Source organism: Camelus bactrianus, chromosome 6, assembly GCF_048773025.1.
Source record: "Camelus bactrianus isolate YW-2024 breed Bactrian camel chromosome 6, ASM4877302v1, whole genome shotgun sequence".
NCBI classification, from domain to species: domain Eukaryota; kingdom Metazoa; phylum Chordata; class Mammalia; order Artiodactyla; family Camelidae; genus Camelus; species Camelus bactrianus.
In genome coordinates this window covers 41,633,575-41,649,916 of record NC_133544.1, presented here as the reverse complement: position 1 = coordinate 41,649,916, position 16,342 = coordinate 41,633,575, and the positions used below count along the sequence as shown (strand labels likewise).

Genomic DNA, 16,342 nt, shown 5'->3' with positions numbered 1-16,342 from the left:
AGTCAAGTGAGGTCAGTACAGTGCCTCTACAGCTCTATCTGAACCATGCATGTCTGCATTCATTTATTCACTGAACATGTCAGAGCATTCTTTGTGCCCTGTATTCCCCCAACAAATATTTCATGAACATCTATAACCTGTGCTATAGGGATGACTATAACAGAATATTTGTCTGAGATACTATCTAGTGGTCGAGGTAGAAATGAAACAAAGTAATAATAACAATAGCCAATGTTATTGAATATTTACTGTATGCCTGGCAAATGTATTTTGTGTACTGACTCATTTTATCTTCACCCTTTATTTTCCTCTTAGCAATCTTATGAGGCACGGATTACTACTACTTGTGGTAGAGAGAATCCTGGCACCTCACAGGTGCCTATTTCCTGATCTCCAGAACCTGGGGATATGTTATACTATATGGTAAAGGAGAACGAAGCTGCAAATAGAATTAAGGTTGCTAATCAGCTCACGATGAGACAGGGAGAGACGCCGGATTCCCCAGGTGAGTCCACTGTAATCACAAGGGTCTTTCAATTAAGCCAAAGAGAGGCTGGGAGGCCGAAAAGGAGGCGCAGTCAGAAGGAGGTAAGATAATGGACGCTAGTCTCAACCTGCCCTTGCTCGCCTTGAAGGTGGGAGCGGGTGACGACTCGAAATGCAAACAGCCCCGAGAAGCTAGAGAATGCCAAGAAACAGACTTTCCCTTAGTACTTCCAGAAGGAGCCAGGCTTGCTGACGTATTGATATTTCCTCTCTGTAAAGGACCTATTTTGGACTTCTGACCTCCAGAAATGTAAGACGATACATTTTTCTTGCTTTAAGCCACTAAGTTTATGGTATTGTTATAGCAGCAATAGAAAACTAATATGCTATTCTACATGGTTTATTTAATAAAAATGTATAAATTTATTTTAGAGATAAGGAAGCAGAGGCACAGAAATATTGAGTTGCTTGTCCAAATTTTGATTATTTAACATTGTTCTTGAGGACTTCCTGGTTTTTCTCCTACCTCTCTGGCCGCTTTTTCCTCAGGCTCTCTGCGAGAGGAGTTCCTTTACTCCTGTTCAATCTCTACATGGTAGCGCTTCTCAGGGATTTCACCTAGATACACTCTCTTTCTCTTTGAATTCCTTTTCCTAGGTGATGTCATCCATTCCCAGAGTTTTAAATACTGTTTATAACCTGATTACTCCCTAATGATATTTCTAACCGGGACCCCTCTTATAAGCTCCACATTAGTAACTTTGTCATCTGTCAACTCGACATCTTTTTTTGGATAGCATACAAACATGTCAAACCTAACATGTTCAAAACAGGATCAATGCCTCCCACAAAACCGGTTCCCACTCCTACATTCAATAATGTTTAGCTTAAGTCAAAAAGAAGAGTCTTAGCTTCATTTCTCTTTCCCTTAACCTCCATGTTCATCCCACCAGCAATCCACCAGTTTTTGTCTGCTTCCACTACTGCCAACCAAGGCCAAGCTACCATCATTTTTCATCCCCAGAACCAGAGTAGCTTCCCTTCAGTCTCTGCTTCTATCCTTGTTCCTCTGTGGATCTATCTTCCTCATCACAGTGAGAGGGGCCTTCTTAGACTGTAAATCAGACTTTGCTCAGTCTCTGCTTAACACCCTTACATGGCTTTCCGTTGTATTTAGAATAAGATCCCAACTCTGTGACTGGTGAGGCCCTGCCCAGTCCAGCTCCTTCCCACCTCGCCAGCCTTCCCTGCTACCACTGCCCGTCATTCATTCACCTTTTTCCAGCCAGCAGGGACTTCTCGCAGCTGCTCAACCCTGGAAGTTCTTTCCTGCCTTACGGTCTTTGTATCTATGGCTTCCCGTTGGTGGGGTTCACATGCACGCCCGTGCACACAAGCACCTTTCATCTATTACTCATTCCTCCATTTTCTAGCTTAACTCTTTCCTCCTCAGAAAGATCAATGCCAAACCGTGCTATCTGAAGTATTTTTACTCTGCCACCCAACCCCTCCCCAGTCTGATTCTCCATCCCAGCCCCCACTTGTTTCCTTTTAAGGCTTTATTACAGCTTGCTAATTGTCATTTTGGTTTACTTGTTTGGTGTTTTTTTGTTTGTTTGTTTGTTTTTTGGCTTTTGTAGAATGTAAGTTCCGTAAAGGCAGAAACTGTCTGTCTTGCTTACCAGTGTAACCCCAAAACACTACATCTGTCACATAGTAGGGGCTGAATAAATATTTGTTGAATGTTAAATAAATGCTGCATGTACAAAGTTAGCGATGTTTAAAATGGTACTGATACTCTCCATATCATTATCTAAGAATGCTACAACTACCTAAGTAGTGAATTTGAATTTAAGTCAATAAAAGAGCATAACCAGTTGAATTTATTATTTATTTATTTATTTATTTACTTATTATTGAAGTATACTCAGTTTACAGTGTGTCCATTTCTGGTGTATAGCGTAGTAGTTCAGTCATATATACGTTTTATAATATCCCTCTTTTATTCCATTGATTGTGCTTATCTATACATTAAGTTAACAATGCATTTAAAATTTTTCATGTTGTGACAAACTTGATATACTTTTTTACCTAATGGTCTTTTGCACCAGTTAGCTTCTTTTGACCTTTATTCTTCACTTGTGGTAAAACCACACGTTGTGGATTCAGAGAAAGGAAATGTATATTTAGAACAGACCAGACCAGGACACAGCATCACATTTTTTTCCCCAAAATTGGAGACGCTAAAGAGAAGTTTATGGGCCATATACGGTTTATAGGAAATCCCCAGTGAGAAATAAAAATAGGACATAAATGATTCAGATTATATAGCAAATGACCAATTCTTCTCAAATAGGTATATGGAGATGAGCTAAAATGTAGTAGCAGGCAAATGAAATAATGTTGATAGATATAATCTCAAGTAAGACTGCACCAAAATCATTACAGTCAGAAAGGAGCCTACTCCTTTGAAAAATATCTGTAGAATAAGAAACACCTTCATTCTTCCTCCACCCTTTATTGAGGCAACATATACCCAGTCCCCCCAAGAGGACAAATGAAGCTGTGGAATCGAAGTTTGAGGAATAATGCTCACTCAGTAAATTTTTCTTTTGACGCTACAGCATGCTAGGTGCTTCTGAGAACAGCAAGATGAATGAATCACAATACCTGATTTTATATAGGCTACATTCTGGTTGGAAAAACAAAGCAAAATATGCAAAGAATCAACAACCCATCAGATTTGACAAGACAGTACAGTCAGCTGTGGGGCCCAACTGCATTACTACCATGTCCTGTTAGAGACAAGTTTCCATGGATTTTGGTGTCCCTGAGGGTCCTGGTCCCCCACAGATAGTGAGGCATTACTGCACTAACTGACCACAGGCATGGTGTGTGATTCTGGCTCTGAATCTTCACTGGCTGCACAGCCTTTGTCAAGCTGCACAGCCTCAGTCCCTCCTCTGTTAGGAGAGGATTTTAGAGGCATACTTATGTCTCATAGGGTTATGACAGGATAAAAATGAGGTCATCTACGTGGAGTTTGGCACCGAGCACCACACAAAGTAAGTGCTCATTAAACATTAGCTATTGTTATGATTATTTTTGTCTTTTGAAAGTTATATAAGTAATTGTTTATAGAAATAGAAATAGAGAAAAGCCTTTGTTGAAGAGTATTATTTTCAAACTGTGTTATTTGTTGTAAAGAATTTTTCATAAACTTACATCATTGGGACAAATCCCAGTGCAATGTTTTTGTCAGAAGTTTGTGAGTGAGGTGGCACTTTCTGGAGTAAGAAGGCTCTTTTTTTCTTCTAAGATTGCTTTCTTTTAATTAGATGTTGACAAAGGCAAGAGATAGAAGGATCTTATTTATGATCACATAGCCTGATATAAAAATGTAATATTCAACAAAAATGTATTTATTTTGAAGGATATAAAATAATATCACATATAGTCATAGTCCCTGTCCTTTGAAATGGCATATACACATATATGTGTATATTTAGTTAGTCAAAGAGCAGGATTTATTTTAAAAGTGATAGGAAGCCCCTGAAAGATAATTTTTTAAAAAATTGAATTTATTTGAGCAAAAATCGATTCTAATCAGGCCCTGCCAAACCAGGAGTAGTTATAAGCAATCCTAGATTTTTCATTTTTAAGTAAAATACATATTGAGGTATAATTTATATACAAGAAAATGTACCCCTTTTAGATGTACCATTCAGTGAGCTTTCACGTGTTTTGAGCACACAACCACAACAACCCTCGAGATCAGAACATTTCCATCTTTGCAAAAACTTCCCTCGTGCTCCTTTGTAGTCAGTCCCCTCCCTCCCTCTCAGACCCTGTTAACTACTGATGGGATTTCTGTTCATATAATTTAGCCTTTTTCCAGAATGGCACGTAAATGGAATCATACAGTGTGTAGACCTCTGTATCTGCCTCCTTTCACTTAGCACGACACATTTGAGATTCTTCCCTGTCATCACATGTCTCGGTACACAGTTTACTTTTCATTCCTGAGAGGTACTCCATTGTGGATGTGCCACAAGTTGTTTATCCAGTTGGTGGACATTCAGATTGTTTCCAGTTTTTCCCTTTTATGGATAAAGCTGTTACTATCAACGTTCACATGCCAGTCTTGGGTGGACATGTTTCATTTCTCTTGAGGAACTATCTAGAAGTAGGGTTACTAGGTCTTATGGTAAGGATATGTTTCATATTATAAGAAACTGCTAAATTGTCTCCCAACAAGTCTGTGCCATTTTGCATCCCACCAGCAGTGTTTGGAGTTCCAGTTGCTCCGTAACTTTGCCAGCCCTTGATATTGTTAAGTTTTTACTTTTTGTTTTTAGTAGGCATATAGTGGCATTCATTGTGACTTGAATTTGCATTTCCCTAATGACTAATAATGTTGGGCATATTTTCATGTGATTATATACCATCCATATCTCTTAAATGATGAAGAATATGTTCAGATCTTCTCATTTTGTTAATGAGTTGTTTGTTTTATTACTGGGTTATAAGAGTTCTTCATTATCTAGATATAAGACTTTTATCCAGTATGTATTTTTCAAATATATTCTTCCAATCTGTGGCTTGTCTTTTTGTTTTCTTAACAGTGTCTTTTAAAAAGAGGAAGCTTTTAATTTTGGTGAAGTCCAGTTTATCAGTTTTTGTTTTATGGTTCATGCTTTTTATGTCCTGAGAAACCTTCATTCAACCCACAGTCACAAAGATTTTCTCTTGTATTTTAAAAGTTTATTATTCTAGGTTTTATGTTTGGTTTCTGATCCATCATTGTAGAGTTTTGGTCAGTTATTAAAAACTCATTTTTATTTTTAAAAAATAACTGACTATAATATAGAGAACAGATAGTAAAGCACCAAAAGCAGTAGTTCAGAGACTGTTTGGAAAGAAATTGCATTAATCCAAATGAGAGATTTTTTTTTAAAAGCTGTTGGTGGTGGAAGTAGTAAGAGGTAGTCTAAAAGAAACTATATTTTAAAGTTAGAACTAAGAAAACTTCCTAAGGAAAGAGGAAAAGAAAAATCATGGATTATTCTAAAGTTTTTGGCCTGAACAACTGATTTAATGTTTTTGCCATTTTCTAAGTTGAAAAACTGGAAGCAGGAAAATAAAGAGTTGCATTTTGAACCTGTAAAATTTGAGACATCTGTTGGACATTCAAGTGTAAATGAGGCTTGCATGGGCATCTGCTTTTCGTCTACTCATTTTATTCATGCTTCTTCTGGTAAGAGCCTGGCTGCCCTGTCTTTCTTTGGGGGCTGGTCCTCACCCATTTCAAGCCATGACATTCCAGAGGGGTTCACTCCAGTCCCAGGACTGGGCATGTGACGCAGAGTATCACAACCCCCGGGCCACGTTGCTTTGTCTGAAGATGATGCATTTAGGACCCATGAAATGTTTGCTGGCACAGTTGAGAAGCGTTCTCTTTTCTGCTGGCTTGCTGAGAACAAAGGATGCCTGCCTAATATACATCTCACTGTGACCAGCAAAAAGCCTTGATGCAGAAGGAAGCAGAGGCACACCAAGGTGACAGATCAGGTCTGCATGTCAGAGTCTGGGCTCTTGGATCCAGCCATGCTTAAATTCTACTCTTCAAAATTTCAATTATGTAAACCATTTTTATTTGTGCTAATTTGAATTGGGGTTTCTGTCACTTGCAACTAGTAATATCCCAACTAATAAATAGGCTATCTCAAATTTTTCTACTGAAAGATCGCTAATGGCACAGAAAATTTTTTTTGTTTTATTGAGGTATAGTCGGTTTACAGTGTTGTGTTAATTTCTGCTGTACAGTGTAGTGATTCAGTTATATATTCCTTTTCATATTTTTTTGTTATAGGCTAACACAGGATATTGAATATGATTCCCTGTGCTATACAGTAGAATCTTGTTTTTTTTATCTGTTTTATATACAGTAGTTAGTATCTACAAATTCTGAACTCCCAATTTATCCCTCCACTCCCCCTTTCCCCCTGGTAACCATAAATTTGTTTTCTGTGTCAGTGAGTCTGTTTCTATTTTGTAAATAAGTTCATTTGTATCATGTTTTAGATTCCATGTGTAAGTGATAGTATATGGTATTTTTCTTTCTCTTTCTGACTGACTTCACTTAGTATGGCTATCTCCAGGTCCATCCATGTTGCTGCAAATGGCATTATTTCATTCTTTTTATGCCTGAGTAGTATTCCATTGTATATATATATACACCATGTCTTCTTTATCCATTTGTCTGTATATGGACATTTAGGTTGTTTCCACATCTTGGCTATTGTAAACACTGCTGCTATGAACATTGGAGTGTATGTCTTTTTTGAATTAGAGTTCCCTCTGATTATATGCTCAGAAGTGGGATTCCTGGATCATATGGTAAGTCTATTTTTAGTTTTTTGAGGAATCTCCATACTGTTTTCCACAGTGGCTGCACCAAACTATATTCCCACCAACAGTGTAGGAGGGCTCCCTTTTCTCCACACCCTCTCCTGCATTTATTGTTTGTGGACTTTTGAGTGGTGGCCATTCTGACTGGTGTGAGGTGATACCTCACTGTAGTTTTGATTTGCATTTCTCTAATAATTAGTTCTATTGAGCATCTTTTCATGTGCTTATTGGCCATTTGTATGTCCTCATTAGAGAAATGTTTGTTTAGGTCTTCTGTCTATTTTTGGATTGGGTTGTTTGTTTTTTGTTACTGAGTTGTATGAGCTGTTTGTATATTCTGGAAAATAAGCCCTTGTTAGTTGCATCGTTTGCAAATATTTTCTCCCATTCCATAGGTTGTCTTTTTATTTATAGTTTCCTTTGCTGTGCAAAAGCTTATAGATTTAATCACATCCATTTTTTAAAATTTTTGATTTTATTTCTATTGCCTGGGTAGACTGCCCTAGGAGAACACTGCTAAGATTTATGTCAGAGAATGTTTTGCCTATGTTTTCTAGTAGGAGGTTATAGTGTCTTATCTTATATATAAGTTGTTAAGCCATTTTGAGTTTATTTTTGTACATGGTGTGAGGGAGTGTTCTAACCTCGTTGATTTGCATGTGGCTGTCCAGTTTTCCCAACACTGCTTGCTGAAGAGATTGTCTTTTCACCATTGTGTGTTCTTGCTTCCTTTGTCAAAAGTTAAAAGGGATTTTTTTTAACTTTTTTGATATTTCGTTTTTAGTGTAAAGAAACACAACAGACTTCTGTATGTTGCTCTTGTATCCTGCTACCTTGCTGAATTTGTTCATCAGGTTTAATAGTTTTTGGGTGGAGCCTTTAGGGTTTTCTATATATAGTATCATGTCATCTGCATACAGTGACAGTTTTGCCTCTTCTCTTTCAATTTGGATCCCCTCATTTGTTAGAAAAATAAATATAAATCAGTGGTAAACAGAGAGGGCCAGAACTTACACAAGATGTCTTTAAAATCTCGTATTTCATCTTTAAATTTAAAGTGAGTTTTACATTACTTTCCAAAATACCTTTGGGTTTGGTATTAATAAAGAAAAAAAATGCCCTTCATCTTCAAACAAGAAGTGATATTAGACAAAAATGCAGCATTTTTTGCCTGTGGCGCTGTTTACCCTATTTTGAGATTTGCTCATGACCGTAAGAGAGCTAGAACTCATCATAGGAATTGGATGGAAGGGATTCAGATTGAGAGAATGTTCCGTTCAATGTGAAGGATGAACTTGGAGGAAAAGAGCTGGATGTGAATTCTGGTTTACGTCCTTGCCAGGCAACTTTAACAAAGTTTCAGTTTCCATGTTAAAAAATAAGCCTGTCAAAAAATAGGCCTGCCTGTTTTGTCTCTTTAACTCACAGGCTTTCATTGCCAGCCTTGCCAAGCCCTTCCAACCTCACCTGGAGAGGAAAAGGACCAACTTAGTGGTAAGAGAATGCTCATTCTCCTTGAAAGGATTTAGAAGTCAGTGACCCCTGGGAGTCAGCATGGACTAAGAACTCATCATCGCTCTTAAAACTGGAAGCTTGATTGGTTATAAATGACTCTATTTTGAAAACATATTTTAAAACAACTTGAAAGTTAATGGAATATCTTCAATATACTATCCTTTTACAAAACATTTGGCAGGGTTTCTTATGGCATTTTTATGAACAGAATGACGAACGGTAACATTACTGAACTGCTGAGATGGAGGTGCAGCTGGTTGAACAATGCATCGAAAGACCACGGATGACCAGTTCTGAAACAAGTTCACTGAGCTGCACACGACCCAGCAGTCTCTGTCTTTGCCCTGTCAGGCTCAACATTTTCCGTTAATAATAGAAAAGAAAATTACATGTAATTCTGGGCTTAAAAGCAATTCTTGTTCAATAGATCTGAGTATATAGTTAATTACAAGTACAAAACTAGTTAGGAAAAAGTGTGGCTGCTTTTCAGCTAACTTAGCTTTGGGTAGAAATAGAAGTAGAATACCCAGAACTCAGGAAGTAATATATTCCACGTCATTCGACACTGAGGAGACAATGTCTTGTGTTATATTCTAGACAGAAATGCAGAGAAAGACTAGATTATGTCCTGGGAGAAGTGAGCAAATGGTGAGGGAGCTGGAAAACACTGAGGCTGAACACTGAGGAGGACAAAGTCTGGGGGAGATGTAGTCTTCAGTCCTTCCAGGACATCATGGAGCAGAAGCCACAGCCTTGCTTCCTTGACTTCAGAGATCAGGGCGAGGACCGGGATGGAAAGGGGGCAAGTGAGGTGGGCTCTGGCCAGGATGCAAAAGAACCAGCAACCACTAAGCAGACTCTCCCAAGGCAAACCCTCCCTCACAGGCTGGTCTTCAACAAAGACTTCACACTCTTCACCAGTGATCCTGAAGAAGGGAGGTTGTGTTCAGCTGGTAAAGCTGGATTAGATGAACTCTCAAATCTAGGTTTATGTATTTTATTTACAAATCATTTAGACAAGTTAAATCATAGGGACACCAGCCCCTTACAATGTCCGTATTTTCACCACTATGGGGCCAGGCAGGAGGTGTCTGTGAGTGTCTCGTCTCACTGATTGCCTTTGGCATCAATTGTTTTGCTTCGGTCACTCTTGGAACTAGACCGGAATTTCTATCTGGTTTCACTCCATTCGTGTAGTGGGGAAGAGCATGAGCTCAGGAGATCGCCTGTAGTTGAATTTTGTTTTTACCAGTGTAGGTTTGGGGAAATCTGTGAACTGGGAATAATAATAGAGACTCTCATAGGGTGGCTGTGAGGCTCAAATGAGACAGTACATGTAAAGCACTTAGCACGTGACCACAAAACGTCGGTACCTGTTACCTGTGATTGTATGACTGGTGGTAATAAACTGTGTCCTCCTCTGCAATGTATCTCTTGGATTTTACCTGCTGATTTTCTGTATACTACTCTAAGGGATGGTTAATTGAGTTTGTTTTGCAATTATTCTGCTTTAGGAATAGTAGAATTTGAAAATAAGAAACGGGGCTTCTTAAACAGCTGAATCAGGGCAGCCGGGTGCAGTGGGGAGAGCAGGTTCCTGCAATCGGACGGCTCTGACTGGTCAGGTCACTTATGCTCAGCGTTGGTCAAATGAAAGGGTGCCATGGAATACTCTTTATGCTCTTTCCTGGCTAAAATGGGCTAAAACATTTCATCCTAAATGGGGCAATGAATGGAAAAGAATAATAAATCATGAGGACAGACAGGAGGAATGGGAAAACTGAAAAAGCCTGAACACTGACTATTTAAAGCAGTCTATGAATCAAAGTACCTCCTTTGTAAGCTTCACTGTGCAGTGAATGGCCCTCGTGTGCTGTGTAAAGCATGGCAATACTAACCATGTGTTCTAACTGCAAATTAGTAAAATTTCCCTGAATTTTAATAAGGGTGTGCCTCACTCAACTGAGGGGAACTTAAAGGTGACACCTGCCAGACATTGCTACACTAACCACATATATTCCCTCATTATAGGTCTTCACACTCTGGAAAGTAGGCACAGCCAAATAGGATAGAAAATTGCCTGCTATGTAACTCCAGTGTGTTGTTTATTTGATTTGCACTAAAATTATGTAGATTGATTACAGGCTTGAGAATAGATGGAATTAAAAGAATCCTTTTACTAGGGGGAGGGTATAGCTCAGTGGCAGAACATGTGCTTAGCATGCGTGAGAACCTGGGTTCAATCCCCAGCACCTCCATCAAAAAAATTTAAAAATTGAAAAAAAAAATGCTTTTACTGCCAGATGGCCACCTGAAGCTATACTCTAAGCCGGATCCACAGGCGCTGTATATCAGATAGATGGTTATCAAGGGCACAAGCTTCACTTCCCCCTCCCTTCTCGTCCTCCCTTCTACTCTCCTCCCCCAATTTATCTAGCACCTCCATTGTGAGGGTGCTGTGCATTCAAAGAACAAGATGCAGTTCGAGTTTCAAGGAACTGACAGTGTCACAGAAGAAACATAAATAGTCAGTTCTAGTATGAGGGGTAAGTGCAGTGTAGGAAGGTGTTCGGAGAGTATGGGAGCATTAGAGGAGGGCTGTATTTTAAGTCTCTACTCAGGTTCCTACTTGCCCACAAGCTCCCCGCCCCCATCCCCACCTATAGCAAAACATCGTGATGACCTTCTGGCTCAGAGAAGTCTTTCTTAAGACTTCATGGTTCCCCAGGCCAGGCAATATTGGATAGCAGAGACCCAGCTCATCTGCTATTTCTGGAAGCCCACTTCCATTACAACGTGCATCTTTTCCTATTAATCCTACCCAAACCATGCTACTAAACAGAGAGGATTCTGACCCCGTTTCTAGCTAGTTCTAGCTCAAAGATCAAATTCCTTTTAGGCCCACCACCAAGTTCTGCCACCGAATGCTGTCAGTACTTCACCCCACAATGCCACAGGACTTTACTCCACCCTACGCCTGCCACCGATGCTTCAGAACTTGGTGAACTATGGTCCAGGTTTTCCTTCCTTCCCAAGTTCCTGAATGCAGGGGCCAAGAGAGAATCTAACCACTCCCTGCTCCTGTGTCCACATCTTGATTTAGTCTTTTCACTAATCCTGTAAAAAACAAATCAGAAATACGATCTCAAACATACGTTCCCCTGCCTTTCATGATTTTTAAAGATGCTTGCTTTAATGAAAGGCCACTCAAGAAGATGGACGTGGATTTGAGAAGCCAAGTCAATTGTATCAATTATATCTTCTTAGATATTTATAAAATTATAGAGCTGGATAAAATCAAGCTACTGGGAAGAGATGTCCTGAAAATCCTTATCATAGATACAATGTCTTTACAGGCTACAAAAAAGTATGTATTTGGTACATTTGGGGGCATTACCCCTTCGTCAGTCAGAAATTACACTCAAGAATTTAGTAAAAAAAAAAAAAAAAATCTCATGAAGATATCATATATATGTAAACTTTGAGAAACTGGTCCATCCTAACTGTAACCCTAAATTGTCAAGCTTTATTTTTAGCAGTGGAATATTTTTTTAAGCACCATGCACAGCATCTTCCAATATATAAAATAAAAGTCAAATCACTCTAGTCTAAGCTCAGAAAGGGGAGAACAGAGAACACCTCCCCTTAGTGCTTTACTTCTCCCCTCTGGCAGTCTCTGAGACGCCTCCATGTTCTCCACCCCCACCCCACCCCACCCCCGCCGCAGGCGATTTAGAACCATTGATCTGATTTATTCCCGGTGGCGTGAATAATCGCACTTCATTAACAAGGCTGGTAAGAGCTGTATTAGCCAGAATTCTCCAGAGAAATAGAGCCCATAGGATGTGTACGTGTGTGTATCCTAATTCACCTAGCCTCTGTGTGTGTGTATAATATACAATATACACAGGGAGAGAAAGAGAGGGAGAGAGATTTATCTTTAGGAACTGGCTCATGATTGCAGGGGCTGGCAAATGTGAAACTTGCAGAGCAGATCAGCAGGCTGGAAATTCCAGATTTTGTAATCTGGAGTCCAAAGGCAACCTGGAGGGAGGACGTCTTTCTTCTTCCTTCAGGGACTTCAAGTCTCTGCTTATAAGGCCTTCACATGATGGAGGACAGTCTTCTGTACTCAGTGTCTACTGATTTAACTGTTAATCACATCTTAAAAAATACCCCCCCAGTAATATCCAGACTGGTGTTTGGCCAAACAACGGGGTGCCATAACCTAGCCAATCTGACAAATACATTAACCATCGCAGTAGCTGAAACAGTTGGTGCTGATTTTCTTAGCTTCTATAGTAATAAGAAAGATTCCAAAGAGCTGGGTGACCAGAGATGAAAAACAAACATCTTGAAGTGCAAATGTGGTCAAAAAATTGTTCTTTGAAATGAATAGTGTTAACTCGAAGTCTGGTGAGGACCGTATCTGAAAAGGCAGAGAAATGCAGCCTGATTTTGGTGAATTTGGTTTACCTCAAAAACAAATTATAGAGTAGAAATTAGTCACCAAAACTCTGCCAAAAAATGAAAACTTTTCATTAAACAGTTACTGACATTTGAGATTGTTATACCAGCAGATTGGAGCTTCATGCATAACTGTGACCTATTTCTCAGCAACTGGTTTTTGTTACCAGGGATTTTAATGAAGGAAATGAAATGTTTGCCTGTTGAGAGCTGAGATTATGCTTCTTCCCCAAAGAAATATTAGTTCTTCAATCTAACATAAAATAGTTCAGAAAGGACTAGTTGAACGATAACCAACATAGGCCATGCCTTTAATCACTCAACAAATTTTTGGAGTGTAAGCTGTGACCTCTTGCACTGAACAGCTCAAGACTCACCAAACCCACTGCCATGCTGGACCACACAAATTTTTATGCTGGTCCACCCTCATCAGTTTGGCCACAGCTATTGGATCAGGGCAGACATTTTTGTACCTGCAGCCTAGGAGGTAATATGGCACAAAATCTCTACCCCACAGAGAAGATGGTGACTAAAGGAACAAACCTAATTCTCCCTTTGAGAAAGTATTGTGTCCTAAAAAGAAAGTCAATTAAAAGCAGCTGGTAAGGGGAGCAAAGACTGAAAATCACACAGACAAGCCAGGGGGCAGGAATACAGAGATGACCAAGGCACAGAACGTGATTTCATTCTGGTAGTGGTGTCTGACAAGGAAAAGCAAAATGTAATACAACACAATAAATATTGCAATAGCAAGCTCTGTGGGACACCATGGGAACACAGAGGAGGGGTGTTCAGGTGACTCTGGGTGGCTTTCTGGAAGAGACCATACCATTAGCTGAGGGGTAATAATGGCAGAGCACTGTAATAGGGCTCCTTGAACTCCTGCTTTGGGAAAGGAAGGCAGAGGGCTGTGGCATGGTGGCTGCCTAAATCTAGAATTGGATCTTGAGGAATAGAAATCTTTGGATTCTCAAATTGCATTGTGTTGCCATATAGCACAGATACGTGTCTGTGTCTGTCTTTACATGACTTCTGGTTCCATCACTATTATTTGGTTCCTGTGAAGCCCTAGACACCTCTTCTTCTTATTCTTTTTCCATGTGTATTTACAGTAAGAACCCCCTCTTACTTGAGACAATCAAGAGAGTCAGTATCACTTGTAATTTGAAAACCAAACATGCCACTTTGGATTAACTACTTGTTACATAAAGAAGCTTTACAAGTTGAGGTCAAAACAACCTAAAGGCCAAAGTTTTGGTTCAGGATAAATTATAGTATCCTTAAAATTCAAATTTCTCAAATGTTAAAAAAAAAGACTTATTCAATCCTGCTTTTATGATAATGCCTGAAAGATCGTACTTAGACGTATTGTGACTGACGTGTAGTAGATAAGCCAAGGGTAATTTATACTCTCCTTGCCAGTTAGGGATTGGAAACTGTGAAGTCAAGAATCAAAATGAATGGCTGAATTTGCTATACCTCAAACTATCAAGTGTTAATTAAAATCACCCACAGAACACTGAGTCAAAATGAAAATCAAACACACACACAGACATATACATGCACTTTATGGAAGCCAAAATTAGATCTATAAATTTTCAAACCAGCTCTTAACCAATATTTTGTTGGTTCAGTCTCTCCTTCCAGTTGGGTTTCCTTAATTGTCAGACTGCTACAGGATATAAAAGCAACCCAACATAGACAACCACTGAAGAGGGAAAGAAACTTACTTCTCTTTATAGATTAGGTGAGCCATTAATTACAGTAATTGTGCCAACAGTGGTGTTAGTGGCACTATCAATTACAAAATTATTTGTGAATGGTGTCTTAGAAGGGAGAAAATTGAGTTCAAAATTTGGGCATTCCTAATAATTAGAAAGTATGAATTTTTAATTTACCGCACACAATGTAACATACCTAATGCAAATTAGAATTGTGTTAACTTAAAATATCAATACACTTTCACTTTGAGCACAAAATTAAAATATACAAATCTATTTTTTAATCTCGAAGAATTACAATTTTACGTTGAGGAGGGATGAATGTATCACCAGCTGTGTTTATGTTGCTGGCATATGTCTTGGCCACTTTCACTAGGAAACATCTTTGTCAGTCCTATAGGAGCAATTAGACGTGAAATATGCAAGTCTGAATTTTGCCAAGTCTTCAGGAACACATCACTCTTACAAAATAAAACTATATTTTATACTTTCTCTGCTTTAGTCATATGCCTGTACCATTCAAGTCAATAAAATCTCTTTAGTTTATTGACTGGCATCTTAGTCTTAAACGGCAGAAGAGAAAGTCATGTAAATTTATGTTTCAGACTATTAAGTTGTGATGGTCAATTCCATGTATCAGCTTGCCTGGGTTAAGGGATGCCTGGATAGCTGGTAAAACATTATTTCTGGGTGGTGTATCTGTAAGGGTGTTTCCAGAAAAGATGAGTAGTTGAATTGGTGGGCTGAGTAAAGCAGATGGCCCTCCCTAGAATTGGGGGGCATCATTCAATCTGTTGAGGGCCCAGATAGGACAAAAAGGTGGAGAAAGGGCACGCTCGCTGCTTCAGCTGAGGTGTCCATCTTCTCCTGCCCTCAGACATTGGTGCTCCTGGTTCTCAGGCTTTTGGACTCAGATTGGGACTTATACCATCAGTCCCCCTCCCACTCTCAGACCTTTGGACTTTGGACTGGTCTTCTTGGACTCTACAACTGCATAAGCCAATTCCTGTAATAAAATTCCCATTCTCTCAGATGGGTAGGTAGGTAGGTAGGTAGATCAGTCGATCAGTCGATAGATCAATCCTATTGGTTCTGCTTCTCTGGAGAACCCTAATACATAAGTGATGTTTAGAAAATCTGAAATATATAGCTCATTGCATATAGGCATCTTGTAGGTTTTCAGTCTATTACTTTTTCCTTTTTCAGGTTATGAAACTCTTTGACAGTCTAAAGAAAGCTATGACTCTAACCCTCAGGAAAAAATGCCTTTATGCACATGTACATTCCATTTTGCCAACATGTGTCATGGACCCCGGTAAAGACCCCTGCTTTTAGATACGCAGTATCACAGAACAGAGGTCCGCGTGAGCAAGTGCATGCACTCCATCCACCACGGCCACCACCAGCAGCAGCGCAGCAGTCAGTCTGTGGCAGGCTCTGTACATGCGAAGGCAGGATGTGGTCCTGGGTCCTATTTCAGTACCTTTCTTTCAACAGTCTTAAATGTTCTGGGATTTCTCTTTGTATTCAGCATCAAAGAATTTTAGACCATTAAACCAAAGATGAAACAAGATATCTGATGTGACAAGTATTGACAAATACTGTTTTTGGTAGCCATTAGAGAGCATAATGGCAAGCATAACAAGTTAAAACAGAAACAGAACAAACCACTCAGTGTGCTCAAGTCATACCAAAAAAGTAAAACTGGGTGATCTAATCAAGGGTATTTTTTCTCTTAAAAT

The 16,342-nt window shown here is 39.3% G+C and overlaps 1 protein-coding gene across 2 annotated transcripts in view; it reads left to right on the top strand.

The window, feature by feature from the left end:
• The window catches only part of PTGER2 (prostaglandin E receptor 2), a 99,928-nt gene that overhangs the window by 70,652 nt on the left and 12,934 nt on the right, over window positions 1-16,342 (top strand). The window contains exon 3 of one of the 2 annotated variants that reach the window (XM_074365529.1): window positions 316-505. The gene's annotated coding sequence lies outside the window, so the exon portion shown is untranslated. Of the gene's footprint in view, window positions 1-315; window positions 2,478-16,342 lie in introns of those variants that run through there. The other variant, XM_074365530.1, reaches the window with a different exon arrangement.